A 12,046-nucleotide genomic window follows, 5' to 3' on the forward strand; every position below is an offset into this window, starting at 1 on the left:
AGGGTGAGCGCAGGAGGAACCGTGTTCCTTTTGGGCTCCTATAACTCAGAGGCAGCTCCTATCATTTTCTTCTGTCACCTTTGAGCCACAAGGAAGCATAACATGCTTCGGCCCCAAAGGAATATTTTTAAGGGAAGTTAAAAGAAGTGAAAATGCAGGGTATGAATGGAACAGCTACTTCAGCCTGCTGCCAAGCTATAATTGGTACTTACGCTCACACTCTTGCACACACATACGTGCAGCAGAGCTTAATAGATTCCCTCATTAATGTTGAGGCTCATGTGCTCATGCTCGACGTCTGGGAAAGCTTTACACCCACATGAATTTTGATGTGGAGCTGAAACAAAAATGTTGATGCTGGCAATGCCAACTTAGACAGTAAATAGCTGCGTCCAGTCCTGCCAATACTGACTTGAATGGGGCTTCTCACCCAGAAGAAAACCGATGTGTGAAAAGTATTCTCACAATTGGGTCTGTGCGGCAAAAGTAAATCCTGGTTCCCTTCCTCAAATGAATAAATCCATTTATGCCAATGAGTTGGTTTCAAGCCTCGTCTAGGTAGGTCCTGCTCCCTGGTCTTTATGTGAGATCTGAATCTTGCCTGCTGGAGCGAGTCAGGCTATCGGAGTTGGGCTCTGTGCCTCAGGGGTCACTGACTGCATTTACACGTGGGCAGGCTTCATGCTGATTATATCAAACTGCTGCACTGCAAAGAACGTTAACTAAATGCCTCCCAACATTCTGATGGTATATAAGCTATTCTGAATCTTAAAATCAATAGAGGATTTATCCTAATTCATTCCAGTACACACAAGTACATAAATGAAAGTGCTTTCCATTCAGTGAAATGGAGGAAATACATAAAAAAAGAAATTAACCGGATATTTAAAATTGTTTTGTTTTTCAGAATCTGAGGAGCAAAGAATTGCAAGTAATATTGGAGAGACTGCTCTCACCTTCTCTGTCATCCTGTGTTTCCTAGTTATATATCTTAGAACTCAAAAAGCAATATTTTCTGAGTAGCAGTGGTTCAGGCTTGTCTTGATAATGTGCTTCAGCCACGACCCCTGCCTAGAAGTGATCAGATTATATATTGTGCATGTTGTCTCCACTGAGGGCTGGGACAGATGCAGGCCAGATGTGAATGGCAGGGACACAGTGCTTCCTTCACAACCATATGTCAGGCACCCGCCTTTCCACCAGCTCTTCGGCCTCGGGGAGGTCCTGCAGTGGAGGGCCGAATGCAGAATACATCTTCACGGTTCCACCTCAGGTTGTGCCATCTCTCTGGCTCGCCGCAGCTTGCAGATGGAGTTGAGGTACCAGAGAGAGGATGAGGTGATACACTGAGAACTAGGGAATTGCCAGCACTACAGCAGAGGAGTGGGACAGAGGCTACAATAAGGCTGAAATTCCCTTGGTAGCCTGCTGGTAAATCCATATCGGTTTAAAGCTGCAAGTGAATCTGGCAAATTTGTGTGACTTCAGATCAGAAGGCGCCTACTGTGTTGGAAGTTGTGCCATGTGGACCTTTCCGCTGGCAACTGGCTGCAGGCCAACAAATTCACTTTCTATGGGTCACAAAATCACCAGAATTTTTACCAGTCATTTTGATCTGAATGCAGGAACAAAGGTTGGTACAAGATCTGTATCTCATTTCTAATGTGTCCACCTATCCAGTTCTTCTCTTTGGACCACTTCTTCTGTGTGCTTTCACTAATCAGCTAAGCCCTTCCTTGCCTTTTCATACAGTGTCCCTTTCATTGGAAAGCCAGACATGTTGGCAGTGCTTGCTACCGGAGGAATAAAGAAGGAATAATGATCCAAAGGAAAGGATTATAGTCTCTCAAATTGCACTGGGATATTCTCAAGTCAAACACTAACACTGCGTGTGTTGGTATTCACTTTTAACATTCTCTGAGAGCCTGTTCATTGCTAAAGACTTTGTGCATTGCAACAGCAGCTGAAACTTAGGAAGAACTGCAAAAACAACATGCTGATGAACATTCTCTGCACCTGTGTTTTTTAGCCCTCACAACCCAAAAAACCGTGAATGATAAAGAGCAAAAATGAATATCATATGCGTTGAACTGAGTCGGATTACATAACCCAGTTGGAGGAAATAGGAGAAGATAAGTAGTTTGTGCAACAGCTTGTTGACCTGAAAGATCAGATGCCTGAAAGAACATTTAACTAGGAACAGCTGTAAAGAAAACAGTAGGGTAGGCAGGTAAAACCACAGATCAAATACTTTGCAAGTCCGTATTTCATCACACGCAGTATGCTTTCAGATGCCAAATTCTGTTTCTATTGAATCTATGGCAAAATGCCCACCAACTTCAAACAGAATAGGGTTTGCCCCTGTAAGCTAAGAGTACAGCCAGCAATACCAGTGGAGCGTAGAAATAAATTGTGTAGGTGAAGAGAAGGGAGCTGGTGCTGCAAATTTAGTGCCTGCCTGATCTTAATGCTTTTATTTTGAAGTTAACAAAACCCTTTTACACTTGGGACATTATATCACAATATTTTAAAGTCTGTTGGCTGGAGTGTGTAATGCTAATAAACATTATTTAGTAAATGGTTAAACAAAGTGTTCAGAAACATTAGAATAATTCTCTTCAAAACAGAACTTCTTGGTATCATGGCAAGTTTTGATCAGTATCAGTCTTTAAACCTTGGTATTGCTATTCTCTTTCTTTCACATTCTCTTCTGTTCCATGACTTCCTGTTTACTGAAGTTTACCCAAATCTATATTCTTAAGCCTTATCCCAAAAATGGATTTGATAAATCTCTGTAATTGTTTGGCATCTCTTAGAATTATGGCATGTGTCTCAGCATGTGTCTGTGCATGGTTGTGAAAATGTATAGCAGAAAACAAACTACTGAACTTTTTGCGCAATTAACTAATTTTGCATCAAAACAAGTAAAGATGCCAGCACTGTATCTGTAGTATTTTAAAATCAGATAAAAATAGGATTGCTGTATTCTTTAATTAGCATAGCTGAAAGTTAGCCAAATCAGCTTCGGACACTGCAGGAGACGTACAGTTTGTCCTGATTTTGTGGGGAATGAAAAAATGTACGACTTGGCACATGAACAAACTATGCTAACCGAAATGTTATTAAAACATATTCAACTAAATCAAATATGGTGCTTTACCAGAGGTTAGTCCACATATTTTAACAGAACAGAAGAGCTCAGTTTTAAAGTTGTGGGCTAGTGAAAGGAACAAAATCTAGAGGAAGTGATTATCAGTGACATGGAAATTTTGAGGAAAACTACTTACATGTTGAAATCCGTAACCTCCTTTTGCCAAACCCAGGCATTCTTACTGACACAGAGTAACATCATCTCCTACAAATAGTTTTGTTGATTTGGAAATCCAGCCTTTTATCACCAATGAAATTACGAGGTGTTTCAACTTGAGTGAACATTTTCAAATGTTAAGATGCTAAAAGCCACCACTTTTTAATTTCTACGTGCCCGGTTGCGTAAGATGGGCTTCTATGAGGTTAGAGGTATAATACTAATATGGTATAAATTGTTTATTAAACAGGAACAAACATCAACTGAGTAAACATCTTATTGGTGCTTACAACAACGAGCCTAGATGTAATCCCTGCTTGTGCCTGGTGGAACTGCAGTGGCTTACTAAGCAGATACTTTCTTGTGCAAATTGAAGGGCAGAATTCTGTCATTCTCAAATGCGCACCCTTAAGCAAAGATGCTCAAGACTCATGGAAAACTTGTGAAAAGCCCAATAAGAAAGCCTCTGATGAAATCAGATGCAGGCTTCAAACCAGTCCTGTTACAAAAAGGTAAAAGTGATTCTTCCTGAAGCAGTGAGGACTGAATCCCGAGAAAATCCTTGAGGAGGGGCATTGCTACCCTCCCTGCAAAGCGTTACGTTGCAATTGGAATTCCTGCCAGTAAGGTTATGAAGAATAGTCAATCAATTAGTGCATGTGGCAGCTGCTCTCACCGTTCACTTCTCCGTAGACAGCCCAACTCATTTGGGGAGCAACACTGTCCCCTATACTAGAGGGCTATGTGCAGACAACTAACAAATGTACATTTACTGGCATTTTCTCTCTCTAGAAATGCTTAATTTCTTTTTCAGTAACTTAATTATGAAGATTGCCTGATTTCCAGATGTGACATTTCACAGCTTTAGAAGACAGAGTTACCTGAAGAACTTGTCAAAATTGCAGCATGGAACATATCTCTTGGTGTTTCTCTAATCCACATCATTTTGTTTGCTAGGAAGGATGGCTCGTGGTTTCATAGGTCTGACTTTCCTCTGCACGGGTGGTTTGCCTGTTAAAAACTATCCTTCAGAAACCACAGTAGAACATGAGCACTCTTAGGCAATAGTTCCCAAATTTGGGTTTCTGACCCTTCATGAGGTTGTAGCAGTCCTGAGGGAGTTTGCCAAAATTAAACCATTTCGATAGTTCTGGGGCTCTGAGCCAGACTGAAGGGCAACTTGCAATCAGAATTACTCAAAAGCCAACTGGACCACATCTTGCTCTTGTACAAGCTTCCACCTTTTGAGACTTTGATGATTATACACTGCAGACTATCACATGTATCTGATAGTCACAGCGGGTGAAGATTATTATAGCCCATTCATTTTACAGAGAATAAACACCAAGACAGGGGCACAAAGCCAAGAAAGGCCTCAAAGACTAGAGGGTGAGGAAAAATCTTGTCTTCCCTCAAGTCAGAGCCACTCGTTCACTTTGCAGCACACGCCACAGAGCTGTGACCTCTTTAGGTGAGACACATTTGTTGAGCATCTTTCCCCAAAGATCCTCAGATCTCTTTTCTATCCCAACCCCACATCCCGTTGGTGAGGGGGAAGTAGGATGGCTCAGTCACCCCACAGGCTCCCCGTTGCTTCTCCCCGATACATGCTCTCAAGGAGAGCAGGATGCATCCATGTTCTTCGGTAAACAAAGGGATGTGTGGGAGCATTTGTCCCCTCAGAGACTTGCTAAACATCTCGTGCATAGATGGAGCATAGCTGAAAACAAAGACCTAATTCCAGTGCTCTTGCAAAAACTTCTGGCCAGCACTGTCTCCTGGAAAAACAGGCTGGAGGAATGTAAACATGTGTTTGGCCAGTAAAGGAGTCGTTATATAAATGTTAATTATGAAGAGGATTTCCCATGAGTGGAGAGCTTTTGACATGACTTTGCTCCCATGCAGGACACACATCTCAGGAGTCACATGCTTTGCGTTGGAACTGTGCTGACACTGCTCCCAGCCCTAAGAAGCTGCAAGGACATTTGCTGTAGCACATGAACAGAAGCGGCTTTGATGATTGAAACTGAAGCTTGCACAGCATCGTGCTGAAGCAAGCCTCTGTTTAATTAAAACGTTCTATTGGTCAGAACATGCCAGTGTCTAGCTATGATCCCTGGGTGGCCTGTGCATGACAGGAAAAAGATTTTCTAATGAGCCTCCCAAACTCTCTCTTGTTCCCCATAATCTGAAACCAGCCATAAAATCCACGTATCTCATTTGCTCAGCCAACTATTATCTTCTCCCCGGGTTTAAATGGCTTCCTTTGGTCTCCCTTCACCTCCTACATCTTCCCAGAGCTCTATATTTTTCTTTGCAAGGGCAATACAATTCAGGTTACACCTACAGAGTGCACTGTAGCAGCCTACTGAGCAGGTAGGTGTAGTAATGAGATGGATTGCTGAGCTAGAATACCTACAGTGCGCACTGCACCCCAGATAGTTCGTTCATTGTATGGAGTAAATGTACCCTTAGGTCTTCTCTATCTCCCTCTGGACATTTCCATCTTGTCCTTGCTTCTATGCCCTCCTCTTCTTTCCCTCTCCCCGCATACCTTCCTCCCAAAACTGATTTTTGCCCCTTGGTCTTCTTCTGCCCCTAATCCTGATGTATGCTCTGCTGCTCACATCTTTGGATGCACTTTTTAAAAGCAGGATGCATTGAAAGCTGCTTTTCCCTTAATGAACAGCAAACAAAACGACTAATAAAAGACATACATGTGGTGTAGCACGGGCTATGGAGTCGTTACATTTTTGCTGTTATGGGTATGAGATTCTTCTCCTTGCTTTCAGGTTTTTTTAGCTGTTAGGATCTGACTTTCATGCTTTTTTCCTCCACAGCTAGGAAGGATCCAAACTAAACTGACCTTTCTGAGATTCTCGCAAGGGTAACATGACTCCAAGCTCCCACAAAAATCACAAGAACTGGGGACAACCTTAGGCTTTCTTTGCCGTGAATGGTGCCATTTAGTGAAGGGAGTGACTGATCAAATGACTGTCCAAAGTGAAGCTGGTCCTCAGACCATGGGGGTGAAGCCACCAGAGGGCTAGTTACATAAGTGGCCTGTTGGCATTGCTGGTGGCTGAAGAAGACACTGTGACACTTCTCTCCTCCTCCTTCCTCATGGGTTGCCCTTGTGCATGAATCATTTGTGCTGCTGGGTGACAAATCCAACCGGGGAACTTAATCTGACCGAAAAATAACGCTGGCCCTTTTTTGCTGGGTTGGTTTTTCAATCGGATCAGAGTTCCCTGATCCAATTTGTGATGTGCCTCCAAAGCGCGTCAGCACAGAGTAAAGGTGTTGAGAGGTGGGAACGTGCAGGCAAGAGTGGGAGTTCAGGGATATGAAAATTGTGTAAGTGGTCTTGGTAGTCCAGTCAGCGAATATCGAAATATGCTTTGGGACCGAAAGCTTCCCTCTACTTTGCCTGTTAAACTCTTATTGCATGTGATGCCCTATAAATAATGTCTTTTGAAACTATTATGAGGCTATTTTAAAACAGAAATACAGTTACTGAATTTCCACTGTGATTTGTCTTCCAGCCCTCGGCCCTTCCCGCTCCCCTGCGGCTGATCATCTCATTTATGTATTTAGCAAATGTGAAACGCAATACTCCACTGCTTTTCTCCCCCTTTTTTAAAAAAAGAGTGAAAATTCAGCCTTTCAGAATGGCTCAGCAAGGCAACAGGACTTCTGCCCAGGAAGAAAGACAGAGATCTTCATTTGAGGCTTTAGAGGTTTTCAGATAGCAAGAAAGATTTGAAGCATTTAAAAACCAGAATTCTTAAATGACCTTTTAATTGAAGGAGTGTTTTATATGTCAGGATTTCTGCCTGTATTCAAGAGGCTGTAAAGGAGTTCTGTATTGGCATCGGAGAGAGTTTGTAGTCACAAGGTAAATGTACACTTTGACTTAGTTAAGATATTAATGTTAAAACCAGCATTTTTATCCCAAACTATAAAATGTGAGTTACAGTTCTGAAGATGACAACATTTGAAGCATATTTATTTGCAGTTGAAATCTATCCCTGAAGGAGGAAATAATGGTTTGTTGAGAATATTGATCCTGAAATAAAGAAACTCAGCAGTGTCAGTGGTTCAGCTTTTCCACAAAGACGACTCAGTGAGTGCCAGCGGTACCCACAGAGCAGGTGAGCAGTTATGCATCCTTGATCTATGGCTTCTAGCCATGTTAGCTTTTCCTCTAGTGATGTAATAACAAGCTCCAAAAGGGAGTCAAAGCCTCAGCTGTATTTAATATTGACTCACAAGGTTTTGTCATAGGTGAGCATGATTTCCTGAGGTCTTTGACACCCAGGAAAGAAGAATGACTGAGAGATCTATGAATCTCAAAGTCCTGTTCTAGACATAACAGAGCGAAGGAGAGAAAATTATGACAACGTAGCATTTACACGGTCAAAGTACTACATTTGTAATAACAGCCCCAATAGCCTTGTAAAGCTAAGGAGTAAACACTATTATCTTCATCCAGAAGCTTGCCAAAGGTGATATGCTCTGGAATTTATTTTAAGTAAGACTGAACTCTTCAGTTCCTCTCTAGAAACTAATATGGAATTGCAGAGCAAGCCTGTAGCACAAGTAAGAATAGATCCTGGGACTTGCCGGGTTTCAAGCCCATGCCACCTCACAACCATCAAAATTTCCTGTACAGAGGTAGCTGGAAGCTATATCAGAAGTGGGGGTTTATTGTGGTTTTGCTGCAGAGTGGACCAGTTGTCTGGAATTTGGCTCCTGTCCTTCATTTGGCATGTCCCTGAAAAGAAGCAATCCTCGTTTCCCCTTCTGATGATAAACCACAAGTTAAAACAGGGAGGTTTTTTCTTGAGTGCCAACCAGCTATTATTAAACAATTTGTTATCAGATCAAAGCAAACATGACCTTAGCCCTCAGACAGTGCATCATAGCACCATACCTTTCACATGGAAAGGTGGAGGAAGGGGGAGGAGAACACATATCCCGCTTTGCTCTCCAGATGAGACTGCAGGTATTTTAAAACATAGATATGGAACCGGCTATGCTTTTTTGGCTTTCGGACTGATTGGGTGTCTCGCCTCCTCAGTCTCTTTCTGGGTGCTGTAAATATTGCTGTTCTTGTAGCAGGAAAGCAACGGAGCCACAGCCTTGCTGGCTAACCGCTCAAAAATGTGAGGACAGATAGAAGCCATACCTATTTCTGAAGTCACTTGCTCAGCAAATCAGTACAAATCTATGCAGCCTTTATACCTTAGCAATAGTCCTTGCTGTGCAGAAGTGATTTCACACATGAGGGATCATGTTGTGATAAGTGTCCTTCTCTCAACTTGCCCTTTTCTGTGTGTTCGAGAAGCAGACAGACCAGAGCCCAAAATTGCCACCTGTAGGAAGCCTTTTCAAGAACAGAGAATATTTCACCAAGCTGTTAGTTTTGCTGCTGACATTTACAATTCTTTGCATCTTATATTAAAGCCCAGCTTCTGGAATTGAGTGGTTATGTGAGAAATTCAACTTTTGTTTGTTTCTTTGGAAAGCTTCTAGTGTTCAGGTTTGCAAAGAAAGGATTTATTAATTCAGGGCTCAGAAGTTAGAAGGAAGGGGAACCCTACTCCACAGTTGGCACCTATAGGAAATGCAGAGATTTTTAAGCAAATTTCATGGTAATGAAATGTGAGTCATGACGTTTTAAGATCTGGGCTGCTGATAGCACCTCTTTTAATGTCCTTTGCATAGTCCCACAGACTCATTCACATCTGCTCACAGACCCAGTGCACAGTTTCTGCTGTGTAATAGCAGCACAACAGGTTTCCTGATACCTGCTTAGGCCTCACAAGTCATGTCAGGTAGGTGCTCCTTGCACCTGCACAACTAGTTATTTTCCTTCTGAGCCAAGGAAGAGCTTTAGGCCACCGTGGATGGCACTTCCCACAGGTGGTGGCTTTTCCCCACTTTCCTCAATATGATGTTTTCATCTTCATTAAGAATGAGCTCAGTATACAGCACTGCTGTTCTTAAACTGGCTTTTTCTTTAAGGCTTCAGCTCAGCGTCACTCGGGCTCTGAAGGTGAGGCCTTTTTCACATGCTGCTCACGCTTTTCATTACAACATTTTGAGCAATTACAGAACACTTTACAGGCATTAACTAACTTATCCTTCACAACATCCCCTCAGAGGTGTACAAATGTGTTTTATTACGCTTCTTTTACTGATGGGGAAAGCAAGACATAGAGATTAAAGGTGATATTACCTCCTTTGTTTCCATTCTTGGAAAATTTATTAGTTTATTGAATTCTGGCTGAATTAGGGGGAGCAAAGTCAGGATGTGGGGCAGCTCTGGGGCAAACTCCTGCCATTCCTTGGAGCCTGTTAAAAGCAGCTCTGCCACAACCTTTGGAGGTCAGGTGTCTGTGACGTCCTGGGGATGACAAAAAGAGGTAAGAAGGAGTTTTGTGATGATATAAATTTTCCATCAGTCTCTGTTGAAAGTCACAGTTTGTCACTGCAGAGACAGGAGGCAGCCATTAAGTCACACAGAGTTTATAAGGAGCCTGTATTTTCAGCGAGGTGACCGTAAGAAGTGACAGGGCATCCTGCAGAGGTCGTTGAATTGAAGTGGACCTTAAGAGGAAGAGCTGCTTGTAAAGGAGTGGGGAGCAAACACCGTGAGCAGCAGGAGGGTGGAAGATTTGCTGTGACACTGGTGAGCCCTCCCTGCTCCCACTGCAGCTGAAGCATTCCTGGCTCAGAGAGGAAAAGGCCAATCCATTAGGAAAGAGAGAATCACGTTGATTAAATCAAGCAGAATTTGGAATGCATTCGCAAAGGCTGTAACTCCCAGTGAACAAGATATGTAATCTGAGTATAGGGCGGACAAATCAGGGCCTTTAACTTAACAGGAAGACTGTATCCTAGTGGGTGAATGTCATAGTGATAGATAGGTATCTTCCCCTGACCCCTAGGACAAGACATTCCTTGTGGGAGCTGGAGAGAATTCTCTGAGAGAATTATCCAAATGAGGCTCTGAAATAGCTAGTACCAGGCAAAAAATCTGTGTTCTTGCACTAAAATTTATGCCACAAACCGATCTCCCTCCATCCAGCTGTCTGTCTCAGCAATGACACCAGTTTCTGGAATGGGAAGGAGATGCCTCTATCTGTCATCTGTTTAAGATTCAGTTCACCTACCACTGTCATTCCAGAGGAGCAGAGAGAAATATGTGGTTCCTCTGAACTCGAGGACATTCTGTAATTTCGTTCGGAGTTTAGAAAACAAGGTGATAGATGTCTTCTAAATGTCATGGATAAGACAGATAGCTGATCCTTCCTTAACCCACCATTTTCTTTTAAAGTCTGCCTGTCTGTTTACGGTCTCTTCTTGTTTCTTATACTCATTATGTACTTGAGAGGTAATGCCTGCTGATGTGTACAGCACTGACAGCCCTGTGGCCGGGATCCCTGACTTCTCAGCACTACCAAAACTCTACTGGTAACAGTGCTAAGCTCTGCTGGAAACACATGCTAAGGGAATCCAGACATCACTCTGTATCTCTGTGCCTTCATTTCCTATATCCAGGGGAATCAACAGCCGAGATATTCTGTCCTGAGAGTGAGATTTCTTCTCCTCTTCCTGTTTGCTTGTTCACCGATCTTAGTTAGCCTGGTGTCCAGTCTTCCAGTTTATATTCTAATCTAAACCCTCTGATTACTACAGACATAAAACGGAAAATTCCCACTCAACAAGCGAAATTTCTTACAATAAAGGTGGTGAGGCACTGGGACAGGCTGTCTATAGCTGTGGATGCCCCGTCCCTGGAAGTGTTCAAGGCCAGGTTGGACGGGGCTTTGAGCGACCTGGTCTAGTGGAAGGTGTCCCTGCCCATGGCTTCGGGTGGACTAGAGGTTCTTTAAGGGCCCCTTCCAACCCAAACTGTTCTATGATTCTATGGTTCTATGACACAAATATGTTCATAGAGCAGCTCAAGATATTTCTTGACTCGTGCCTTTTTTGCAAGGTGAGGCATAGCACACATTTAGATCAAGTTTGCCAGGCTGCGTTCCCTCTTTCTGCTCCCCCAGAATCTCTTCCTGAGGCTGCACTTTTTTCTTCACATTTTTATTTACACTTGTCCCACCTAAGACCCCACCACATTGTGGGACCTCCTCACCTACCTCTTTCTGGCCTTGGCCAAGCCAACCAGTTGTGTTAACAGGAGAATTAAGCTTGACTGACCCCCAAGTCTGTGAGGCTTGTTTCCATTCATCCTTCTGCTCCTGGACAGAAAAGCAGTTTACCAGGGTGGTGGTGCTTTTGGGAGTCCTTTGCTCTTTGTTTCCCTCCAGTTCCTTTTAGATTTTTAAACTTTTCCTGCCACCTCTTCCCTTCTTTTCAGTCACTGTTCCCTGTAGTCATTTGGCTTCTCCTTTCTTCTGCCTTCTCTCTTTCTTCAGCCCTTCTTAGTTTCTGAGAGAGGGCTTCGAAGTTGTTTCAGAGTTGGGCTAATCCCTGTCCCTAAAACAGCAGCAAAAGGGACAGTGGCCAAACGGCTGAATGAAGAGCCATCTCCTTTTGTTTGTTCCGCACCTGGCCTCTCCTGTCTTCACCTGATGGCCCCATGCTCGCCATCCCTGGAGATGTTTAAAAAATGTGTAGATGAGGCTCTTAGGGACATGGTTTAGTGCTAGATTTAGGTTATGGTTGGACTTGATGATCTTAAGGGCCTCTTCCAACCAAAATGATTCTATG

This window comes from Caloenas nicobarica, chromosome 1 (assembly GCF_036013445.1).
Source record: "Caloenas nicobarica isolate bCalNic1 chromosome 1, bCalNic1.hap1, whole genome shotgun sequence".
Classification (NCBI taxonomy): domain Eukaryota; kingdom Metazoa; phylum Chordata; class Aves; order Columbiformes; family Columbidae; genus Caloenas; species Caloenas nicobarica.